Here is a 27,285-nt window from a genome sequence, read left to right on the forward strand (position 1 = left end):
TATGAGTCTGCAACACTAGATGTAAATGTTGATTTTGTCATGTTTTACCCTTGAAGGAATTGTTATAATTATTTAAGTTTTGGTTTTTGGAATTACTAAATTATTGATGATATAAAGTCATACTGTATTTTCTTGCAATTGAAATACATACAGAAAAAACCTTCTGTTGATTTACGGACAGTTTGATATTCATTGTACTTTTCTTGAAGCACACAATTGCAAAAGAAAAAAATGCTAGAGAAGCCCTATCAAATTTATTCATTTTTCTTATCACTTTTTTGTATCACATTCTGCATTGTGATACGAGAAAAACTTCTTCATGCAAGAAATAAATAGAGGGTCACAACCGTAACTGAAATACTATTATTTGCATAGGGTCAACCTAAATATTGATTAAGTGCTTGTATGCTGGTTCAAAACATTCTTTTTCTTTTTCCAAACTAAATCTACAAATTCAATTTCTCTGACTGCTTGACTAATATATTGCTGAATACAATAAATATATGGATAATGCAAGCAATAATATAATGATGACAGTGATTGGCTGGATGTAAACCAGAAATGAATTCAAGTTATAACCTTTTTTGCTTGGCCTACCATAGTTCAATTACAGGTAGGTTTGTAATTACCTGTGTGTAATACCAACTGGCCAGTGGGGATTTAATCAATGTAATGGACATTGAACTGACCATTAGATAGTAATTACTTTACAGTATCAGTTTCTATATAATGGTCAACCATCTGTCATCAATAAGTAAACATTGATTTACCACAGACTTGATTTAAGAGGATGAACTGAGATGACCGGCTGGCTAAATATTTGTATGAAATGTTTTCTGAGAATATCAGAACATGGAAGTGTCATCTAGAGATATCCATGGTTATGTTCCGGACCATATGAGTATTTGGACCATACGCGTATGGTCATGACCATATGCGTATACTCATATGGTCCGACGTTACGCGTATGGTCGGACCATATGAGTATAATACTCGTTTGGTTATTAACGGGCCGGACCATATGAGTATTTGGACCATATAGGTATATTTATTTTTTCCAAATTACGTTATAAACGTTTCAATAATACAAGAACTTTATCTAAAAAAAACAGTGATGGTTTAAAACATGACAATTTTTTAATTTTATAATAAAAAAAACTACGTAAAAATTTAATATTGATGCCATAGTTAGTTTTCATCTCTAGTTACATTAGTGCATGTAGGCTTGGATGACATTCACTTCCACACGATATCATAGCTTTTTTGCATTTGCAAGTTTTGTGCACGATCTTTTTCATTTACACATTTTGTTTGCGAGTGAAAAACAAGCCTTTTTTGCAGCTGCGTACAGTGATACCGAGGTCTTTGGCAATTCTGATGTCTACAGTGTTTTTAAGAAGCTCTAGATCTCAAATATCGTAAAATGGTTGACTGCAATACACCATCTTCACAACACAACTTAAATAAACTAATAGTATGCTACTTTCCAGTGACTTCTTATGTAACAGTTCATTAAGAAATTTTTGGAATTTAATTTTTTAGTCGACATATTGCCATTTACTCGTAATAACAAATCGGTTATGACCATCGGTAATGACCATCGGTATAAAATGTGTTTACTTTAAATTTGACAATTAAGTAAAATTAACAATGTGAAACTTCTTATTTTTATTTAGCTTATCTTTTTATTATAATATAACGATAAAATTACCTATATGATAGCGTCTTTTGAATGAACGGTCAAACCATATGAAGAGTTTAGAAGTATTAAAAGTAAACTGTAACAGAGTGTTAATTACCCCGACCATACGCGTATGGTCCGACCATACGCGTATGGTCGGACCATATGAGTATATACCCATATGGTCATGACCATACGTGTATGGTCCAAATACTCATATGGTCCGGAACAGTTATACCATACAAGTTAGACTTGCTTTAACAAGTCCTTTTCTTGTTGACTTTCTCTCTATCCACAAATAATGTGCAGATGCCATTATATTGACGACCTTTTCATAGCAGTACTTTTTGTTCAAGGGTTTAAAAAGGGGGGAAATATTGTAAACATAGAAGTTTTTTTATCTAGATAAGGCATGCAACCCAAAGAAACTGACCTTAAATAGATCAAATATATATACAGCAATTATTGTCCTTCCCTATCCTAGATTTAGATATTTCAGTTTTACAAGGTAACTTTACTTACAAAAATTATGACAAAATTAACAATTTTCATTCCCTATTGTTAATTTTCCTTTTTTTAGGACAGTGAGTTGAATATATATCCATACTCATTTGCTATGCCTGTGCCTGTAGTGATGTTTTGGATTTCTTTGAATGTTATTTTTATATTTCTGGTAAATTTTGAGGTCAAAGGATTTCGTTATCACATATTACTTGAAGCCTATACATAATTGTTTCATGGATACAAAGATTTGGAGGAAACAAAGATCTACAAGGTGAATTAGGAATAATGTAATTTACTTAAAAAAATATATAAATATTAATAAAGATAGTTCATGCATGTGGAATAAGTGACACCACAATTCCCTTGATGTTTCTGGTCATGTGAAGCTAACATTATGTGGTTGATTCCTTGGTCTTTGAGTCACAATGAAGAAAGTTAATTACAAGAGCACAGATGGTTTATGCTGTGACTTCCTCTCTAATATTGATGAGACTTCATGTATTTTACAGTAAGGATAAGTTCCCAGAAGTTTTAATTACACATGTTATGTCATTATAATCAAATACAAATGACTGCCAGACATTTTTTGACACTTGTAGAAAATATACAAAGTGGCTGTGATGTCTACACTGGAAAAAGTCTTCTGTTTGATGTTATCAGCTCTAATACAAAGACACTCCAATTGCACTTCATGGACTACTAAAAATAAGAAATAGTCATTTATACTGACAGGGTTGGAATACAGTGCCACAGACATTCTGTTTGACATTAAATCCTAGTTGTTGAAAGTTACATTTTAGATTGGATTTTTGAGTGAATATTAAACGATTGACCTAAAATGTAGATTTCACTATGGCTTTTTGCATTGACTGGGCTTGTCACTCAAAAATCAATATTTGTGACAGTTCAGCTAAGTTTTTTTCATAGGCCAAGCTAAAAATACAATAGGTTAACTTCATTCTTATGCAGCAGGGGTCTTGATTGCTAAGAGTTCCAAAAAGTAAATTTTTGCATGATAGATCCAAAATTCTGAGAAACACTTTGGTATTTTGCACCTAATTTTGATATTCTTTAAGCATCAAATGTGAGCACTAGACTTTTGTTTGCTTTTTGTACACTTTAATATCGTATGAAACTTTACAAAATTGTTTCTTTTCATTATTTACAGGTAGTCACATACCAATGAATTCTAATGTTGGCTTCCATTATTTACAGGACTATTGATTCAGAATATAACTGGTCAGTATTTCATTAGAATTAATTATCTTTGTTTTGAGAATGGATGTTTGTTTCAATACATTGCACAATTAAGTATATTTCCTAAAAAGAATGCTCCTTTGATGGATTTTTACAAAACAATCATTAGATTTTTGTGTCATCATGGTCATTGAGTTGATATATTATTGACATATACCTCGTATTTAGTTAAATTGTCATTTGAAAGAATTCAAACAAAGATTTAAAGTTGTGTCAACTTTTGCATGACCTTTTCTTACATACAAAGTTTAGGAGCAACCAAAATAGTATATCTTCATTGTTGACAACTTGTTTACCAGCCAGGGAAGACTAGTATTTAAATTCTTCAAATTAATAATATGTAAACAAAATGTATATTAAACCTGTAAATTAGACGGTTTTCACTGTTGGTCTGAAAATTCTTATAAATTTTCTATTGATATTTTGGTTTGCACATATACAATGTTTGAGGCATGAACCACATCATTTATTATTCAGAGTCTCAAAGATTTCTGATCCATCAACATACATGTAGATGACAATAAGACCTGGCCCCATATGCATAAAGCTACTTAAGTTAAGATTTGTTCCTAATTGACAGATTTTTCTACATGTCCTACTATAAATTAGTACTATGATTGTATATCTAACTTATGTGGTTTTATGCATAGCAGCCATGAACCATATTTAGTATATTATGTACAGAGTCTAAACAATTTGTTATCCTTCAACATTGATGATAAAAAGACATGAACCACAAAATATATTACATAGAGCCTAAATGATTTCTGATCTTATAACATTGATAATAAGATGTCTATTTAAGGTGATTTAATTTTGAGTCTCTTGTCAATTATATTACCTAACTATAAACTGATTATCGATAATAATCAGTACATACCAGGACCATTTACCACTGGTAGATAGGTAAACATTTGGTATTTACCAGTACTAATTTAAAATTTAATGTACTGTCATGACATTAATAGTTTCTAATTTGGTACTAAATAGGATTTTAATTGGAACAGGTTGGTGATTGGAATTTGTATTTGTAATTTGGTTTCAATTTGTCAATGTCCACTGTGCTCTCCACAGGACTAATTGTGCGAATTTTCTGTGGTGTTAGTGTTAATATAAAGCCTATTGATGACTTTACAGGGCTTAGGAGAAATATTTGTAAAAGGTGTTAATCTAGCATTAGAGTAAAGGAAGACTGTTAGTTGAATAGAAATTTCAAATTGGTTCTGAACTGCAAAAGACGGCTTTAAAGTAAGAAGTACTGGTAAGTGAATAAATAAAAAAAAGTATCCTTGATAAATTTTATGATTTTAGGGCAAATTTTCATATATTTAAAACAGACAGTTCATGATTCATTAGAAAAATATTGATCTAACTGACAGTATGGATGATATATACAGATTGGATGACAGTATATAATGATTTGCTAAATACAACCATTACAAGATCCAGATGGATTCTATATAGATCATTTGTTTCTCTGTGTGATCATCAGGGTATATAATGAGGTACTAATTGTCAGAATTATATTTAATAATGATATTTGGATTATTTAAATGGTGGAATTTAATGATCATTACCTATCTAATGGAAGCTGAATTTGTAGAGGAGATTTGTCTCCAGCCACAACGACTGACCACCTGCATTAAAATAATAACCTTTGGGCTTCTGTTATTAATAAAAACAATATTATTTTAAGTTCTATCTGTAGTGAACAGATGGCCACAATGGTCAGCTTATTTCAATCCTAGGTCATTAGTTATTAAATAATAGAATTTCTTTGAGTCATTTATCTTTTGTTTACTTGGTGTATTTGCTTAAAAAAATGTCCTTTATGTTTGCCCTTGAGGCACAGAATCTTACCTGACAATCTATTCCATGACCTTTTTTCAATATTTGTTCATTGATATTTGGAAAAACAGTTTAGGTTTGTTGTTTTCTTTGCAAGATTAATTCATAATTATAATACATGTAAAAATATTTGTCTTTTCGATTTCATATATGCATTCAAGCTTTCTTTATTGGTTTAACCTAATCATTGAAAGTCGCATTTGATAGAATACCAGAATGAAGGATTACCTCTTACAAAATTACATTACTGGTATGCAAGTCAGCCAAGTGAATGATTTCTGGAAAAACAGTCATGAAATGCTTATCTTTAAGTTGGCTATTTGTATACAGACGAATAACCAATTTTGGTGTATATATGTATGGTGTTTTAAATTATTTTGACATTTTGTATTTACTACATATAGTAGTTTGCAATATAAACATAGGCGGATCTAGGGTGGGGGCCCTCCCTTTTTTGTTGGAAAAATTTGGTTGATTATATAGGGAATCACTGAAGCATGACTGGAGCAGGCCCACTTTTGAAAAGTTCTGGATCAGCCACTGGTTTGGACTAACATAGTGATCCTATAAGGTATAAATCTCCAAAAAATTTGAAAAGTAGCAATAGCATTTGATAGTGATTATCAAAGTTCTGACTTCTGCCAACACAAAAGTACTCAAGTAATAAAAAAATACAACTTTAAAACTTAATTATTAACTAAGGTAACAAGCCATTTTTTTAAAAGCGGACTCCGATCTTTTCAGTAGTTTTCTTGCTAACGGTTGATGATTTTCTATGGGTACTCCTGCTTCCACCTACAATAAAATATTGCCACCATGATGTTTCCAAGTGTGCTGAAAGTGGCATTTAACACCAATAATCAATCAATCATCATAGAATGGAAGAGAATAGTATGAGAACTTTTGCATTATTATAATGAAACAGTTTTGTCATTAGGGAATGCATCCTATTAAATTGCAATTACTATTTGCCAGCAATTTACTGCATATATATACATTTGAAAGCAGTGCAAGATGCTAGTATTGTCCTCAGCATGTGATAGAGGAGTAATTTTGTTTTTCTCCTATTAATTTTGTTTACCTTATTATCCATAATAACAATATACATGAATGATATTTAAGTATTTGTAGATGATCCGTGGGATTGTTATTTTTTTTAGCTTCATTCAGTACATTATTACGATTGTCTGTTCGCCAGTAGTTTGAGGTCAGTAGTAATACCTCTAAGGTCAGACTTATTACTACCCTATGGCTAGCGATCTGAATAGTGGCCAACATACCTAACGGAATTAATAAATTGGGATTAAAGTTCTTTAATCAAATTGTTTGTGTAATGTCTTTACAGGTTTTCGTTAATGGAAAAGTGAGAAAAATTTAACTTCCAAGTGACGAAGCAATTTCTTTTTGTATAGGTAAGTTTGTAAAGTATTTAAGAAGAATTCTTTTTCATTTAAGATCAATTTTATTGTCATACTGTCATGAATAGCATGTTTAAAAACATTGTTTAATACAAAGAAACTCATGTAAATATCATGTATTTTCATTTGTGATAAATATTCCGATGCTTTCATAGCCAAAGACAAAAATAGAACTGAACTATTATAAGTCAAAACTATGTTGAAGGCACTGTTAAGTATATTACAAATAGCATTAGAAATGAGATAGCATTCAAGAATTCATGAATCCAAATATTTAGTAAGTATCTTTAAAAGAATAATATTTTTGATTGTTAGCAAGGATCTGTAGTGTCGATGGTTCCTGTTTAATATATATCTGGCCGATTTAACGAAATACATTTGAGAAGACACGTTTATTCAGCATCGTTTACAATCATAATATCTGGTACCCAACGGGTACTTTCATACAGTCACATATCGTACAGAACAGCCACAGCACTATTCAGAACGTATCAATATAGAATATATGACAATACTTAATATACTACACTCTCCTCTTTCTTTAGAATGAAAATAACTATTAACTGACTAGAGAATAAAACTGACTGAATATTCTTTATCTTTGACTAGAATATCTACTTTCAAAAAAATATCAAATATCAAAAATCAAAAATGAAAATTCTTACTAAAATTATTATCCTTTCAAAACTAATCAAAACTTTTTCTGTCTTTATCAAATCCTACTAATATAAAACTTTAACTGTCTATATCAAATACTTCTATCCTACATGTAACTAAATTATGAAACAATATAGTCATTAAATTTTGATGGCATTTTTCTCTCTCTCACTGGACGTCTTGATACATCACCAGCTTCGTCTGAAATCGGTTTGGGTGTTTCAATCGGATCATCTAACATAACACAGTCATTGTCCTTTTCACTTGAAACATTTCGATCGTTATATTTCTTTACATGTGTCGTGTTTCGACGGTATTGTACACCTTCGGGTGATTGTACAACACATTGATTACCAATTTTGTCAACAAGTTTGTAAGGTGTTGAAATAAATGGAGTTGTCATTTTGTTCGTATATTGTTGTTTAACTAAAACATTGTCTCCAGTTTTCAAGTCACTTTCATGCGCGTTTCTTTTCTCGTCAATGTACATCTTGTTCTTGTGTTTCGCGTACATGTCTCTGTCTTTCACTTCTTCGTCAAGTGTCGTGACATCTTCTTCGCAATATATTTCGGGTAACTTTGTCCTTATCTTACGTTTGAATAAGAGTTCCGACGGTGAAACTCCAGTCACACTATGCGGTTTTGTCCTATACGCCATTATATACTTTCTAAGTTCTCGTTTCCAGTCCATTGCATCTGCCTGAGCGATCCTTATCCTTTTCATTAAAGATCTATTCTGACGTTCCACTTCACCGTTCGCGGCTGGATATAATGGTGTGTTTCTAACATGTTTCACATCAATATCCTCCAAGTATTGCTTAAATAGTTTTGACGTAAATTGCGGTCCATTGTCAGAACGGATAGATAGTGGTAAACCATGACGCAAAAACATGTTTTCAAGCGAATCTATCATTTTCTCACTTGAAGTGTCTTTTGTAATGTCAATCTCATAATAGCGACTGTAATAATCTATTACAACAAACACAAAATGTCCAGATGGTAGCGGCCCTAGCAAATCAATCGCTAAGTATTGCCACGGTCCTGTAGGCATCTTTGTCGGTTCCAGCGGTTCTGGATGTGAAAATTGAGATGTTATCTGACAGCCATGGCATGATTTAACATATTTCTCTACATCTTTATCCATGTTTGGCCACCAGACCTTACTTCTTAGCATCTGTTTAGTCCCTACAATTCCTAAGTGTCCTTCATGAGCTAATTGCAAGCACTTAGCTTGTAGTGTTTTGGGAATTATAATTCTTCGTCCACGCATTACTAAATATCCTATTACACTCAGTTCGTTCTTTACAGGGTAATAAGCACTCATAACAGACTGGTTCCATTTAGCTTGTTGTAGACAATTTCTAACTTCTGATAATTCTGTGTCCACTTTTGCTTCCTTTTCGATCTCTTGTGTTGTTAACGCTTTAGGTGTCCCTTCTTGTGCACAAAATCTTACAAATTCTTCAGCGACATTCCTTTCTTTAAATTTGCTTTTGTTAATTGCCACCAGCCGTGACAGCGCATCTGCAATATTTTGTTTTCCAGGTAAATATTTTATTTGATAATTATACGACATAAGCTTCAGCATCCATCGTTGGATTCTTGCATTTTGGGTTGTTTTCAAACACTTTGTGTTATATAAACTTTCTAACGCTTTGTGGTCTGTAATAATTTCAAAATCTATTCCGTACAAATACAAGTGAAACTTTTCAAAAGCCCAAACCACGGCTAATCCTTCTTTTTCTGTTGTTGAGTATTTCTTTTCAGTTTCTGACAGCGCCCTACTAGCATAACTTATAACTCGAGACATTCCTTTATTTTCTTGTACTAACACAGCACCAAGACCCACATTGCTTGCGTCTGTAATAAGTTGAGTTTTATCTGCATCTAGTCTATAATATCCTAGAGTTTCTCCTTCACTGAGTGAATATTTTAGCTTTTCAAAACTTTCTTTTTGCTCTTTTCCCCATCGGAAGGTCTCATTCTTCTTTGTTAATTTTCTAAGTGGTTCAGATATGGTTGCAAGATTCGGTATGTACCTTGCACTATAGTTAACTAAGCCTAAAAAACTCTTAACTTCTGATCCATTTGTCGGCTCTGTTGCGTTTAGCATATCCTTTACTCTTTCTTGTGTTGGTCCTATTCCATTTCTTGATAAGATATGACCCATAAATGTTATTTTGTCCATAGTAAATTCACATTTGTCACCATTTAGAGTTAACTTTTTCTGACGGATTCTGTCTAAAACTAGGTTAAGTCTTTCGTCGTGTTCTTCTTTTGTGCGACCAAATACAACAATGTCATCTGATATGTTCTGGACACCTTCAATATCATGAAATACTTGAGATATAACTTGTTGGTATTTCTCAGGTGCGGCATTTATCCCGAACATCAAACGTTTATAATGGTAAAGTCCCCTGTGTGTGACAAAAGTCGTTATCTCACGTGAACCTTCTTCAAGTTCCAATTGATGAAATCCATATCTCAAATCCATTTTACTAAACCATTCTCCGCCATTCATTTTGTACAATATTTCGTCCACAGTTGGTATCGGATGCCGTTCGCGTACTATCGCCTTGTTTGCTGCTCTCATGTCAACACATAGCCTTATGTCGCCATTAGGTTTAGGAACAACAATAACTGGACTGACCCACGGTGTCTGGTCATTTACTCTCTCAATGATGTCTTGTGATTCTAATTCATCAAGTTTTTTATCCACTTTTTCCCTCAATGTGAACGGTATCCTATACATTCTTTGCGCAACTGGCTCAACTTCTGAATTTATGTGCAACTTTAATTTAAAATTTTCCAATTTGCCTACTCCTTTAAAGCAATCACTATATTTTTCTCTAATATCATTTATTGAATATATTCGGTTATTAATTCCTAATTTCAAAACACCTAATTGTATAGCTGTTGCTTTTCCCAGCAAAGATACACTATTTCCTTTCACAACATAAAATGCACCTTCTACACTTTCAGATTGACCTTTGACATTTATTTCACATGTGAATTTTCCTAACACCTCTAGTGGTGTTTCACTACCATAAGAATATAATTTCTTTTCTGATTTTTCAGATTTACACACAATTTTCTGAATTTTCAATTTTTCCCACAATGCACTTGAAATAATATTTACTGATGCACCGCTATCAATTACACACTTTATATTTATGCCACCAGCATTAATTTCAATTTCATCATTTTTATCACTTTGATTTTTCACAATAAATGCATATTCATCATCATCTGATTCCACATAGTTGACAATACCTTTTGCACTTTTAGTACCATATTTACCATATCTTCTTTGATTTTGTTGCCCTCCTTGTTTCGTTTTACACACGGTTCCAAAATGACCACTTTTCCCACATTTATTGCATGTTTTACCTTGTGCCGGGCAAGATGGATCTTTACCGAAGTGTCCTTCTCTCCCACATCGATAACATTTTAATCCTGATTTTGTTTTTGTTTTGTTCTGTCCATATTGTGTTGGTTTTCTTTGATTGACTCTATTAACACTTCCGTGACTACTTGATGGGTTGTTGCCATAACCAGTTGCACCCTCCATTTCGCGAGAATGCTTTTCAGCCATTTCTAAAGTTCTTGCAATAGTTCTTACATCATCTAAGGTCAAACCTGGTCCCTTTTCAAGAAGTCGAGTACGTAATCTATTAGAACGACATTTTTCTATGACCTGGTCCCTTACTTGTGCGTCCGGGTCTGGATGATCACACAATACTACTTGTTGTTTCAATCTTGTGATGTATTGATCTATTGTTTCTGTTTCATTTTGTTTGATACTTCTTAAATTATAACGTTCTACTGAAAAATTTATCTTGGCATCAAAATGTTTCTTCAATGTTTTAATCGTTTTATCAAAATCGTCGTCACCATCTTCCTCCGTTAATGTGAAGTATATATCCTGTACATCGAGTCCTGCACAGTGCAATAATAATGCTTTCTTTTGTTTCTTGTCGTCTACACCTTTTCCTGTTGCATAAAGTTCAAAACTTCTCAACCACCGAGTCCATGATTGTCCGAGTCTATCTCCACTGACATCGAAATTTCCAACTGGATTTAAATCGATTTTAGCTGCCATTTTACAAAAATCAGCTTACCACATTAAAGTTCAATGTTTCTTCTTTATCCTCGTCGCCAATTGTAGTGTCGATGGTTCCTGTTTAATATATATCTGGCCGATTTAACGAAATACATTTGAGAAGACACGTTTATTCAGCATCGTTTACAATCATAATATCTGGTACCCAACGGGTACTTTCATACAGTCACATATCGTACAGAACAGCCACAGCACTATTCAGAACGTATCAATATAGAATATATGACAATACTTAATATACTACAGGATCTTTGCACGGAAGTATTTTATGTTGTAAAGATTTTTATACGACCATAAAAATTGAAAATTATTTGGTCGTATATTGGTATCACGTTGGCGTCGTCGTCTGCGTTGTCGTCCGAATACTTTTAGTTTTCGCACTCTAACTTTAGTAAATGTGAATAGAAATCTTTGAAATTTTAACACAAGGTTTATGACCACAAAAGGAAGGTTGGGATTGATTTTGGAAGTTTTGGTCCAAACATTTTAGGAATTAGGGGCCAAAAAGGGCCCAAATAAGCATTTTCTTGGTTTTCGCACTATAACTTTAGTTTAAGTGAATAGAAATCTATGAAATTTTGACACAAGGTTTATGACCACAAAAGAAAGGTTGGGATTGATTTTGGGAGTTTTGGTTTCAACAGTTTAGGAATTAGGGGCCAAAAAAGGGCCCAAATAAGCATTATTCTTGGTTTTCGCACAATAACTTTAGTATAAGTACATAGAAATCAAAGAAATTTAAACACAAGGTTTATGAACACAAAAGGAAGGTTGGGATTGATTTTGGGAGTTGAGATCCGCACAGTTTAGGAATTAGGGACCAAAAAGGGGCCCAAATAAGCATTTTTCTTGGTTTTCACACCATAACTTTAGTATATGTAAATAGAAATCTATGAAATTTAAACACAAGGTTTATGACCATAAAAGGAAGGTTGGGATTGATTTTGGAAGTTCTGGTCCCAACAGTTTAGGAATAAGGGGCCCAAAGGGTCCAAAATTAAATTTTGTTTTATTTCATCAAAAATTGAATAATTGGGGTTCTTTGATATGCCGAATCTAACTGTGTATGTAGATTCTTAATTTTTGGTCCCATTTTCAAATTGGTCTACATTAAGGTCCAAAGGGTCCAAAATTAAACTTAGTTTGATTTAATAAAAATTGAATCCTTTGGGTTCTTTGATATGCTGAATCTAAAAATGTACTTAGATTTTTGATTATTGGCCCAGTTTTCAAGTTGGTCCAAATCAGGGTCCAAAATTAAACTTTGTTTGATTTCATCAAAAATTGAATAATTGGGGTTCTTTGATATGCCAAATCTAACTGTGTATGTAGATTCTTAATTTTTGGTCCCGTTTTCAAATTGGTCTACATTAAAGTCCAAAGGGTCCAAAATTAAACTAAGTTTGATTTTAACAAAAATTGAATTCTTGGGCTACTTTGATATGCTGAATCTAAACACATGTACTTAGATTTTTGATTATGGGCCTAGTTTTCAAGTTGGTCCAAATCAGGATTCAAAATTATTATATTAAGTATTGTGCAAAGCAATAGCAAGAAATTTTCAATTGGACAGTATTCAGCAATAGCAAGAAATCTTCAATTGCACAGTATTGTGCAATAGCAAGAAATTTTCAATTGCACAATATTGCGCAATAGCAAGAAATCTTCAATTGCACAGTATTGTGCAATAGCAAATATTTTCAATTGCACAGTATTGCGCAATAGCAAGAAATATCTAATTGCACAATATTGTGCAATAGCAAGAAATTTTCATATTTTCAATTGGAGTTCTCTTTCCTTGTCCAGAATAGTAGTTGAATCAACTTAAATCATTGTTTTATACAATATACAATGTATATTCACTTTTACTACCAACTGATAAATTAAAACAATCTTTACCATTCAGTGATAACAAGCACTTTTTTTACATTTTAATATGTATTTAAATGAGTAGTTATTGTTGCAAACTCCATTAGAAATTTGAATTGAGATCAGTTTTGGAATAAGGGAAAGGGGGATGTGAAAAAAAAATTTGGGGGGGGGGGGTTCAATTTTTTTCATTTCAGATTTCATAAATAAAAAGAAAATATCTTCAAACATTTTTTTGAGAGGATTAATATTCAACAGCATAGTGAATTGCTCAAAGGCAAAAAAAAATGTTTTAAGTTCATTAGACCACATTCATTCTGTGTCATAAACCTATGCTGTGTCAACTATTTAATCACAATCCAAATTTCGAGCTGAATCCAGCTTGAATGTTGTGTCCATATTTGCCCCAACCGTTCAGGGTTCAACCTCTGCGGTCGTATAAAGCTGCGCCCTGCGGAGCATCTGGTTAAAAAATTTTATGTGAAAATTTCACATAAAACTAACACTTTTTATTTAATAGAAAAATTGTACATGAGTAACATGTACACATACATGTATTATAAATAATGATATATCCATTCAGCTATTTAAGTAAATATCACGTTAGAGTTGCAAAGAATTTAGTAAGTGTGTAATCTTTGGTTAAAGAACATAAAGTCAAAAATCTATTTTCTTGACGTAGAAGATACTGCATGTTGTTTATTAAAGGCAAGAAAAGAGGAAACTAAATGCTTTATAAGTTCCAAACTATCTTATTATTATGCACAACCTAGCAACACCTTATTGTAGTTTAAGCTGTCAATGTCATCTGTATGCAGAGGGATTTAGATGTGACTTTTAATATGTAGAAGGGAGATTACTCATTGTATCATCGTAGACCTGTATCTTATCTGTAAAGTGACATTCCATGACATATGGTACATTGGCCACTCTAAACACCCTCTCAGAGATTAAGGTTTTAATCGGTCCACAAATAATTTGGGAAAAATTGGTTAACGTTGATAAATCGTGTTCTAATTCCTGATATCTGGTCAGTGTATAAGATATAAATTCTACATGACAAGTTTTTGATTGGTGGTGAAAAAGATTTATCCTAAAATAGTAAGTACGCATATTAAGGCCTACTTAGCTGCCAGTTTTGTAAACAAAATTTAATTATAGCATATTCAGCTGACTGCGGGACCTTGAATTTGTTGTTTTTAATGTAATGTAATGATTACCTGTTTACTTTGTAGATAAACTTATATGTATATAATACTTGCAAAGTGGAAACTAAAAATCTGAAAAATAGATTTTTGCTGATCTGTTTGAGGAATAACTTTTCTTGTGAATCGTTGATTTCTGGTCACAACTTTTTGGTTCTACAGACTTCAGTAGCACTTTTCACAAAAAATCTTAAGTGTAAAATTTATCGTATGTCTTAAATATTCCTTAACAATTCAACTAAATATTTTTATCGTAAGATTGATTTTACACTTAAGATTGTTTGTGAAAAGGGCTACAGGCATTTAGTATGCAATGGTTTATATTTAGGGGGGGGGGGGGGTTGAGATCTTATTTTGTACTTTAATGAACAATATCTGAGAATTCAGCTGCTGAGGCTTGAAAATTGTAGTTACCATCCTAAGCTATCTAGTATCTGTAAGTATACGCTATCTTTTACATGCTATCTATGTATATTCAGTACTAGCTGGAAGGAAAATTATTTCATGAAAGCAATTGTTATGCCAGAACTTTTGTTCTTTCTTTCCTTATTTTTGAAAAATTTCTAGATGACAGATAGATGTATTATATTTATTTCCCTACCTTCAGCCTCCATCATGGTTGCTAACAATGTCAGGTAGAAATTGAAAACCACAACAAAAACATCAATTATTCAACAGGTTTTTAATAGAAAAAGGAAGTTAAGGCCATTCTTCTTAAGATATTGGTATTTTGGTTCCTAACAAGCCAGGTGTATTTTAAAGTGGACAAATGTTAACATGAAGACAGTTATATTTTATGCCCCACTTAGCCCTAAGAGGCATTATGTTTTCGGGTCTGTCTGTCTGTTTGTACATACTTTCCTTCATCCATTCATTTGTCCATCTGTTCTGCTTCAGGTGAAAGTTTTGGTTGAAGTTTTTGATCAAGGTAGTATTTGATGAAGTTTAAGTCCTGCAATCAACTTGAAACTTAGTACACATGTTCTCTATAATATGATATTTCTTATTTTAATGCCAAAGTAGAGATTTTATCCCAATTTCATGGTCCACTGAACATAGAAAATGATAGTGTGAGTGGGGCAGCCGTGTACTCTGGACACATTCTTGTTTTTAAATTATTTTCAATATAGATTTTTGCAAGATAAAAATATATTAAAGTTGAAAATATTTTCTGATTCACAGTTTTCACAAAAAGAATAAAATTTTGTCTTCTGTAGAAATATCATTTAAGTGGTAAAGTACATAAATTTATCATAGAATGACACGGCCAAGCTTTGGCAGAGGAGGAATGAGTTCCGTCCAGATTAAAGGTGGTCAACTTTGAAAACCAGAGTTTTACTGGTTACTTCTAAAGAGTAGCTTACAAACACATTGTTGATATTTTACTTCAGCATGTTTTGTTTGGCTTGGAATCTTTAAAGTTAGAAGTGGTAAGTTTTGAAAAGTAATTAGTGATTCCTGAAGAATGTTTATATTGATCTGTAAAGCAATGTTAACATTATTCCGCCTATAATCTAAACAATGGCTTGTTTAAATCTTCATTTAACCTTTGGTATTTGTAACAGCATGTGTAGTTTGCAGAAAGGCAGTTTAAAGTGGGAGAGTTGATACTTGTAACATATTGGAATGGCAAAAATAGTGAGTGATGATGGATGAATTTTTGTGATCTTGAAGAATTAGAATTGAATTTGAAATTTTTTGAAAGGTTTTAAGTACCACAAAATGTCATTTTGTTTTGCTTTGATTTGTGTTCTATTATTACTGGAAATGTATGCCAGATTTGAACTTAAAGAACGTAAGCATAGCATGTGTGTGCATTCAGTGCATTTTTCATTGCATACTCAAGCACTGTCTTCTTTAATTGGATGCCAAAATTTATATTTTATTGTTAAGTCTTGTTGGAAGGAGATCAAACCAACAATCCTGTCCATTCTAAATATGCAGAAAATAAGTAATTCCATCTGGGTGTTAAGCAATTTTAGGAAACTCCATTTTTCAATTTCTGTATGCACACACTGGGTAGGAGGGGGCTTTACATGGGTCTGTAGGTCTGCCCGTCCATACTTCGAAACGTCTGTCCTTACATCCCCAAATTAAGTTTCTATTCTCTAACTTCAGTTTGTCTCAACCTAATGTTATGAAACTTATGAAGTTATGATCCTTTATAACAGTATATGCTAGTAGGGCCATCATAAATTTGTGTCCCATGTACACAATCTCCATTTTTTTTTTAAAGTTTTATTAAAACTTGTAGTTTTCTCTGACTAGAGAGCTGTCCTTGCATTTTAGAAGGACATGTGTATCAGTACAAAGTTCTTAAATTACCTGTGTTCTCATCATTTTCAATCATATTGAAAAACCCAAAATATTCACAAAAGATCTTAAACTTTTAACAATGTCATAAATAAATGTATATTAATGATAAGATATGAAAATTATAGGTAGATTAGCCAGTCAGGTAAACATAGGATTTATAGCATACTTTGTTCACCCCACTAATACAAAACTCTACATGTCAAAACTTTATATATGATGTAGGTTAAGATGTAAATCTTCACATAGATAAAAATATACTATAGATGCTTGATAAAGTTTATCATAGGGATGTTCTGATAATTATCTCTGTTTTAAGTTTTTTATAGGCCTATTTGATAAATAATGAAATAGGTTGTCAAATTAATGGGAACAGTTGTATCCACTCACTGTCAAATATGCACTGGTTCACATATTTACAGTTCACCACTATTCCATGCTAATTGCCATACCTTCTGTGTTATACTTGCACTGTCCAATGTTTAAATTGTCATAGCACACATATCTATTCACTGCTCCTTCACTCCTAGTCAGAATTTTAAGAAATTTCCTGAATCTTAATCATTTGATGCAATTGTGCATCTTGTATTTTCTTATAGTTTGGAATTATTTTTGTGGTCATTACTCTTAGCAAATCATGGACTTTTCAAGGGTGTGGGGTCTCCTTTTGTGTGTTTGATATATGTTAGTTCTACATGTAACATCTTCAGGAATCCATATGACTATTGCATACACAAGTCTTTAAAATTTCTTTCTGAAATGCAGGCGTGGATCCAGAGGGGGGGTTCCGGGGGGGTTGGAACCCCCCCTTTTTTTTTTGGACGATCAATGCATTTGAATGGGGACATGTAATTGGAACCCCTCCTTTGTCCTGGGTTAGGAACTCCCCCCACCCTTTTTTAAATGGCTGGATCCGCCCCTAAAATGCCACCTCGGAAAGTCTTGGTTCTTCATACTTTTATCAAGCCATATACTATATCGGTACTTTTGGTCTATCAAATACTTTTTTATCATATCTGATTTGATGTAGAATGAGTGGACACTATTTAAATACTTAATTATATAACTGTAGGTAAATAGCCTGTGTAATTGGATTAAATCTTCATTATCTGTTACAAATCTTTAAATAATAATCCTTTATGATATAAGAAAACAAAACTGACACAATCATTATGAGGATTTTAGTAATTGTTATTTAGATTAGGTCTGCTTTGATCTCCTTTTGATTTTCGTTTTGTCATGGGATTAAATTTCTATTTCATTCATGGATAAAGTTTTCTGTGTTTCAAGTATAAGTTATAAAATGAGATTTGTAAAACAGGTATTTATAGGCACTTGTGAAATGTAAGATAAGATAATACATACTTAAAAAGCCTTGACACATTGAGTTTAAAGAACAGCTGTTATTTTTAGATTTTTTACCATTTTCAAAGGCGTTTTGAAATTAAGGAGAAGACCGAAATATTTTTGACATGAGGCAAAGTGTTGACTGCAGGGGGACTATCAAACATATTACTATTTGATTCATTTAAATGCACTTTCAATGATTTCCAGATTCCATTGTAGTTACTAAATACTTCCACAGCCTAGCCTTTTGAAAATCATGATTACTCTTGATACAGTGGCTTCAACATACAGAAACAATTTGTTTACATCTCCCCCTCAGCAAGTCATCTAATTTACACAACACTTTCAAAACTTGCAGAAGTTGTGAATTAGTTCCATGTCAGAATATAATTTGAATGTAATTTCTGGCTACCACATGTAAGCGGGTGAATAACCACTTGTGGGAGAGTGTTGATAAGAGGAAGCAGTTGTTCCCTAAAGTTAATGGATTTAAAGCATGTTCAGTCTCATAACAACAGGAAACCAGTCTGTGCTTCTTATTCAAGTGTTTTTTCAGTGTCTGTCCTAGCAGGTTTTTAAAATTCAGTCAAAGATTTATTAGTTCTGAATTGATCTGTATTGTTTTAGTACATGTCACAGTTTTATAATATACTTGAATTATTGTAAAATAATTGTATTTTGTAATTGGATAAAAATTCTTTATGTCTGAGGTAAGAACATTTACACATGTACAAATATGTATGGTTGAAAAAGATGCTTAAAAAACTTTTTTTTTCTAGAGCCAATAGTTAGTGTTTAGTCTTTCCTGTATAAATGTACATAAAAATTTATTGTTTATATCGAGTGGCGGATCCAGAAATTTTCATAAGTGGGGCCCACTGACTGCCTAAGAGGTGCTCGCTCCAGTCATGCTTCAGTGATTCCCTATATAATCAACCAATTTTTTCCCAGAAAAAGGGGGGGGGGGACCCTTTAAATCCGCCTCTGATATCCACTTCATATGAACTCCCATGAATATTGGTTTCTTCATTCTCATTTGCAATCATACTACATCTCCTTACTTTTATATATAAAGGACAGGAATGTCCACAATGATCTAGTCAAACATTACAAACCAAGTTTACTAAAACTTAGAAGTCTGATAAAGCACGTAGAAATGTTACGATATTATTTTGTGTACTAACATTAATGTATTGTTAAAAACCTTTTGTACTGTCAAAATATGATGACTGGAGGCTATTATGACAATGATATGCCAGTACAATACAAAACCAAGCACTATTACAATATATTGACTTCCAATATTAGCTCAAATTATGACACGGACGTATTTTGTAAAGAGAAACGATTTATATATCACGTATCATATCCTATAATAATTACAATATTAGTTATATCCATTCTTCATTTATATTATAAATTATACTAATATAGATATTGATAGGGGATGAATCTTGTTCATTAGCAGAAATAACAATTGATATTATCTGTAAATGAGGTATCATCTATATACTGTCACATATTCATTTTATTATTAAAAATTGTATTTCTGCTTTGCAAAGGAGTTATCATTAACATTAGGAATTTTAGCATTTAGAGAGGTAGGCAAAATTGTTTACTTAAATTAGAAAACAGGCTTTTTGCTTTAGTCAGCAACATATTCAAACTTCATTGTTTTTTACTTTCAGGCACACAATTTAAGGTTTAGCATTCATTATCTGAATTTTCTTTGTCATAAACATCACTTACAAAAGCAGTAGCAATTTCTTTATAGGTTGTAATGATTGATTGCAACAAAGTATCAAATTTTATCGAAATCTGCTTGAAGTTATATTGATTGTGAAGTACTAGTAATTTAAACATAAAAAACCTAGTAATTTTGTATGTGCCTTTTCAAACTTCAAATCAATTGTGTTTTTGTATTTTTCAGACTTTTGCCCCAATTACAGAACAGATTTGTAAGAGGACAAAGCAGATGAAAGTCACCCGCTGTATATGTCCCTCATCGTTAATCATGTGACATCAGGCCTTGTGTGGATACATTGATCTATTGACCCTCAGTGAACGTGATACTGCTTTTGTTCGGACTGACAGCTTTTAGCTTTATTGTATTATTATCCCATAATTGGGGGCTGCTAACATAACAGTGGAAATTACAGAGGATAAAAAAATTGTGGCAATATTTTACACCTCTTTAGAAAGGGATTTAACTGTTTCATTTTGTGAAGAATGATTTATAACACTGGTAAGTTTTATAAGAAAAAATATTTTTTAAAATTAGCCTAGAACTATCTTAAATGAAATATGTATTTAAACAGATTTAGTATACTTGCAAATGTGATTCTTTATTCAAAAGTTCATGTAGTTATCATGGCTGTCTGAACCATTGGAAGTAAAAATTAAATGACTATATGGACCATAATTTGCTATTGGGCTCCGTTTCCTATAACTATAGGAAAGTAATAAAATGTGAATTACTGTAAGAAAAGTTGTAACTACATCTAAAGATGCCATTATTTTTATCAACATACAAGTGTATGCTACTCTTCCCTAGAAAAAAAATTGAAATTAACAAATTTCAAAGATTATACGACCGTATTTGTGTGTCGTTTCTCGCGTTACTTTTCGCGTCCGAAGTGCATAACGCTGACTAATTTATAGATAATCGTCACCGGCAAATTCTTAATTTTTGCTTTAAAATAACAAAGAACATCCACCAATAAGAATAGTGAAAAGAAAATGCCAAGAACTATAAGTATTTCTGTAGCAGGTGTAAGAACACTGTCGTTATTTTGGTTTCCCATTTCGTAACGCACATTTTAGATGGTTTAATCTGCTTTGTTGTAAAAGAATTCTTTGCAACAATATGCAAATACGAACTCTCGCGAGATGTTCAAACAGGTAAATCAGAGATGATTTACATTCTTGTTTTGTTCTTCGTAATAGTTAAGTTAGAAAATGACGTTATCGTTATGCGTTACATTTCACACGAAACAGAAGTCCATTTATTTATTAAAATTGTTTTTGTCTTTAAGTTCTAATCATTTCCGGTCATACGTGAAACATGTGACTAACATGTGATCACGCCCTTACAGCCGGATATACGAAATACTAGGTCTAAACATTGTATTTGTTTCCAACGGGATGTAAGCAAACATAATCTGTAGGCTTGTTTCGTCTTGTTTAAAAAAGGAAAATACAATTTTCAAAGAGATTGCGCCGGGGGTCTTTTATTTTTCCTATGTGCATAATGTTACATACGATCTTGTGTGAAAATAAATGCCCAATGACTTGACAAAATCGATTTCAGATTTGACCGACGTTTTAACACACTTCGTTTCCCAATAACGATGTAAAGGGTCCTTGGAAAATTCAATCGAAATTACGTCTCCTATCATGGTGCCGATGTTCGTTGGATTGATTTAGCTTCAGCAGTAAATATTACTGGATATTTTAGGGGAATAAAGATAATTTAATAAAAAATACATGTTAATGTACCGTTACACTTGGAATGTACAAAGTTGGTATCTTTGTCACAATTTTTAATTAATTTTTTTTATTCATGTTCTGCAAACACTTATCAGAAACGCAATAAACTTGTCAAAGGAAAAGTAAACTTTTACCATGCATGACTTGAAAGGAAGTACTTTATTGATTTTAGCCCACTAAAGTAGGTTAAAATGTGGAAACCATGTAGATGGTGTACAGGTCACAAATATCACATGGTGCCTATTTTAAAGATGCTAATTCCAAGTTAAAAGTTGTTTTCTTTACTGGATTTAAAGAATTTTACATTTCCAATGATTTGGAATAAATTGTATATAACTGGAATTTCAAAACCAAATATAAATACATTTTTTTGGCTAAAACATCAAGATACAACGATTATGGTATCCTGTATCAATGAAGAAAATACGGAAATTCCTGAATAAATTGTACTAATTGTTTTCAAAACAAGCACATATTTAGGAGTTTTATAATACTGTTACATTTAAGATGGATTTTAAGAAAAAGTATACTGTTCAGATCATTTTAAGCAGATTTTGCAATAAAATAAAACTAAAAAAAATGCTTTCGGTTTCTTATGGTTTCCTGTCGCGTTTAAAAAAATCTTTAATTTAACATTGAAAATAGATTTTAAATATTAACGTGAAGCAAGTAACACTAGTAATGGTGTTCATTTATGTCTTTTGAAATATATTGTGCAAAATAAAGAAAATAAAGATTGGTTTCCTGTTTTGTTTCCTGTCACGTAAACGGTGAATCAAAATGTATTAATTTTTTCTCGAAAAACTCAATTGTTCCATTAATACTATTCTAACATCAACACAACCCACAGAATAAAAGTTAAAGTTTTAGAACTTATAAAAAAGGATACAAAAAGAAACCAAAGGCCGAATACCAAATTATGGTCCATATATATACATGATATATCACATGAATGAAAATGGCTATAAACATGCAAATAAAACCAGCCTGCAGGTGTACAAAATTTTGAAAAAAAATCAGAAATAAAAAAAAAACACCAAAAAAATACAGCATTTTAGCAACTGATTGGAAATATAGTTTCCTTTATTTTAAAAACAAATGGCAAGTTTAAAGGCTTTGTTGACCTATTGTACAGTAAATTTAAATGTTCTGCAGGCCATATCTCACTCTGCTGTGTTGAAGCATTATTCCATTGACTATGTACTGGTATAAATCACAGCATGAAACAGAGGCTGTTCATATAAAGTTCTCACCAGGTTTTTACATCTAGATCAAGTCTTTGTCTGATTTCCATGAGAAAAATTATTTATCAGATCCATTCATAGTACAGAAATAAGATAAGATTTTCATACTTTGCCAACAAACATGCATGCATGTTTAACAAGTTTAACACAAAAAGTTATTTTGAAAAGCAGTTTTTGTTTTATTTATAAAGATTGGAAAAACATTAAAAAAAAATGAATTGGGGTAAAATCTGGGATAGTTCAGCATAGATGGCTATGGTACATGTATTTTACCACCACTCTACTGAAAAGATATATATTTGATACTCAGTTTAACATTCCATATGATAGTATTTAAAGAACTTGTCAACTGGTTAGTGTAGTGACCAGATTTTCTGTTGATTTAGTCACCATAAAAGTGCTGGAGGCTGATCAGCAAAGGAAGAGATTAAATTCTTAAACAGCTTCAGGTGCTTACTTAAAGATACACCATTTAGAAGAAATAATGGAATATAGTTCCATCCCCATTTATTGGAAAAAAGTATAATACATTGCTTTTGTATAAAATTGTAAAAAGGGTTTGCCTATTTACGGGAAATTTGTTTACTTTTACAACAAAAATGCCCCTTTTCCATCAAATCTGGATATACCAATAAACCAAAAACCTAGGGAACAATTTTAACCTGTTCAAAGCTACATTTACTTTGCACTGCTTAAACCGCTGCTGAAAATGTAAACTTAATATATGTACAGACGAATGTCATGCTCTTCTGCATGCAAATCAAATAGGAGTAAATATTGACATTTGCAGTTAAATATTTACAGTTTTCTATGTAGAAAGTAAAATAAAAAAAATACTGAACTTAGAGGAAAATCAATTCGGAAAGTCCATAATCACATGGCAAAATCAAATAACAAAACGTATCAAAAACGAATGGACAAGAACTGTCATATTCCTGACTTGGTACAGGCATTTTCAAATGTAGAAAATGGTGAATTAAACCTGGTTCTATAGCACTAACCCTCTCACTTTAATGACAGTCTCATCAAATTCCTTGATTCTATGGACAGTACTAACATTTGACCATTGATTATTGAACAGATCAACTATACAAACACTGTCCAGGTGTGGTATTATATGGGTGGTTATATACCCTGTGCATGTCAGGTCATGACAACTTTATGTCAAGGTTTAAGGCTACTACATCCATAATTAAACAGTGGTCATTTTAACTGAGACCAAAGGACCTTTCTACAAGTTATTTAAAAAAAGTTCAGGATTTCAAAACTTCTCCATCCCAATTTTATTACAGTAAAAACGAATTACTATTAAAGTTAAAAACAATAAAAACAAAAACAAGAATTAAAATTAAAAAGGAGGAGGAAACATTAATAGTCCAATATTTACTCTAAACAAACTCTCGTAAACTATTACCCTGTGCAATAATACTGTTTAGGATTGGCATGACCGAATTCACACAACTTCTTGAAGTTGATATAATTTCTGATAACCGCCATAAAATCTACATTCATTCATAAAACTTAAATTGAAATTTAGAAACCATACTATGAACAAATACTAGTTAATAACTAGCAACTTAAAAGTAACCTACATCCATCTATCAAACTAATTCTACGATACAAAGATAAAACCCCAGGATTATAGGGGTTGTCATTTCTTTATATGCTTTTCATCATCATCAAAAGTTGCTCAGATGATAGTGAAAGTATGCTGCCAAGAAAAAAGATATTTTTTACCTAGAGGTGTAAAAAACAAAGAAAAAAGGTGTGACCGTAATCACCTCTATATGACAAATTAATGACCCGTTCTTTAGGTATATTTCATTGATGTAATAAAATATGTGCACTTGATTTTTTTTTATCTTAACTTAATGTATAAGTCCTAAAATAAAACCTTCAGGGCTTTGATTTTTCTCTCTCAGAAAGTGTGAATATAACAGTTGTGGATAAGCGATTTATAAAGTATGAATTTGATATCAAAGGTTGAGCTTTAAGCTCGATTTCAAGGGGTGTAATGTACATATCTTTCAGTGTTCCTTTTGGGTCTTGATTCTTGTATTCCTTTGACATCATGAAATAGAATTTAAGACATTTATTTAACTTGCTTCTATTTTCCTGGAAGTAAGATTATTATACAGTGGTCTGTATTTATTAGGTTCAGAGATACAGTGTGGTTTGCTTGTTGTTTTGAGGTGCTGCGCCAGAACAAAGTTAAAAATTGCAAAAAAAAATCTTGACAAATTAGCTTCAAAGGGCTTATACAATTTTTAAATAACCTGTTTTGCTGTATTTACTGGACAAACTTCTTTGTACTGTTTGTTTCACTATTAAAGCCTTAAGAAACTTCAGAATGAACTTGATGTTTTAAGACCAGCAGCTGACCAGTATCAGGGATTAATTATCCTGTGCTGATCAACCTTCAACAATTTTACAGTAGGGAAATCAATAGAGCACCTGGTCAGTATTCACTGGTCATTAAACTGACCAGTTGACCAGTTCTTACAATACTAACAAATTAAATTCCAAACAAACAAGAGTGTTAAATAGCCTCCTAATGGACCCTTGGACAAATGTTGGAGTAGAAAATATTTAGAAATAAAAGTTTACTTTTGTTGGAACTGGATTTATGTTCTTTTGTTTTCAAGTACCCTACACAGTACACATTTATGTATTGAATGTTAAAGTATTTGGATTTATGAGTTTCATTTGCTTTCATTTCAATTTAGCCTTGTTGTATCGGTTTTATTGGAATATTTTAATGTATGTATGTTCAGTACTATGTTTATATTCTTTCTCATCAACTAAATTCACCTTGAATTCTGTTGTAAATGGAAGCATTGATCAGATTATTTTTGTTTGTGTTTGATTTTCATCTATTCAAAAAATCCCTGATAAAGTATTCAATTATTGAAAATAATTCCAAAATTTCACTTGTTATTATCTTAAATTGGAAAAAACTGACACGTAAATTTACAGGTATATGTTTAAGTAAATATCTATATAATTGAAGTAAGAAAAATAGCTTGTATTCAAACGCACCTTATTTTATCAGCATCTATGCTTATAACTACAAGTCAAGTCATGAATTGGGGATATCTGTATCAAGTGATGAATTAGCAGACTTCACATGTCATATTCTGAAGCAAATCTGAAAAAAACTGACATGAAATTGCTGAAAACAGGATATATTTATATAATGCACATCTTCCTATATCTATTGTATTCAAACACACCTTATTTGATCAGTACCTATTTATATTACTACATTATGGATTACTGGTATCTTAATTAGGTGTTCTGCTATCTAATAGGGGATGGAAAAAAGCTTGTAATCCACTTACCCGCTGCTTGAGGTAGAAAATAGGGAAATGAGGTGAATTTTAGATTTTTTTCTGACTTTTAAAATATGAATGAATATGTAGCTCTAAAAATACTTGAAAACCATTTTGTCTTGATAATTTATTTTTTACAATAATGGGATATTTGCCAGTGAGTTTCAGCAGTAAACAACTAATGTAATATTTATTACAGACTTGTATTGACGGAGTTAATTACGCTGATGTCAGTTTTAAATGTTAATTGCTTCTGGATGTTTTCTTATGTATTATTCTCTTTCTTATGAATTGCAGTTTAATTAATTTCAACAGAAATATGTAAGATGAATGTTTATTTTTCATTTAAAAGTAAAATGAATCAGTTAAATTGCCATGGAAAGTTTGACTTAGCTTGAGAAGTAATACAAAGAACTTTTTCATTTACTAGAAATATTGAATTGACATCAGTTTCAAGCATGAATTTATCTTTCTTATATTTCAATAGTATTGTTAACAGTCTATTATTTGAACTTGGAATTATTTTTAAGTATGGAATTTGCTTGATTTCTTGTTATTGAAATTTTTAATAAATTCCATGATTATTTTGTACTGAAATGTTCTGTGCTGCGCACAACACTTTCTATTACAAAGAAAATAGTATATTTTCAATAGAATGTACTGTACCCCGCACAACACTATCTAACCAAAATACATTGTATGGAAAGTGTTATTAACCGCTCAAAATATCATAATACAAAATAAACATGGAATTTATAAAAAAATTTAAACACAAGAAAATATGCGAATTCCATAATTAAAAATAATTCCAAGTTCAAATAATAGCCTGTTTGTTATTTTTCACATTAATATTGAAGCAAAAGATTTATTCTCTTTTTCATCTAAAAAACAGTTCACAGCATTGTTCTAAAAAAAATATCATAAGAAATACTAGGCTAAAAACAGATTTATTTTTCTGAGCTATTGGTAAAATGAATTTAAAAGCAAGAGAATATTAT

The 27,285-nt window shown here is 31.7% G+C and overlaps 1 protein-coding gene across 2 annotated transcripts in view; it reads left to right on the forward strand.

Moving 5' to 3' along the window:
* The first annotated feature begins 4,565 nt into the window (after positions 1-4,565).
* LOC143085493 (rho GTPase-activating protein 7-like) overlaps positions 4,566-27,285 on the forward strand; it is a 113,201-nt gene continuing 90,481 nt past the window's right edge. Inside the window, exons 1-3 of one of the 2 annotated variants that reach the window (XM_076261871.1) lie at positions 4,566-4,703; positions 6,636-6,702; positions 20,153-20,467. The gene's annotated coding sequence lies outside the window, so the exon portion shown is untranslated. Of the gene's footprint in view, positions 4,704-6,635; positions 6,703-14,439; positions 14,459-20,152; positions 20,468-27,285 lie in introns of those variants that run through there. The other variant, XM_076261872.1, reaches the window with a different exon arrangement.

This window comes from Mytilus galloprovincialis, chromosome 8, assembly GCF_965363235.1.
Source record: "Mytilus galloprovincialis chromosome 8, xbMytGall1.hap1.1, whole genome shotgun sequence".
NCBI lineage: Eukaryota > Metazoa > Mollusca > Bivalvia > Mytilida > Mytilidae > Mytilus > Mytilus galloprovincialis.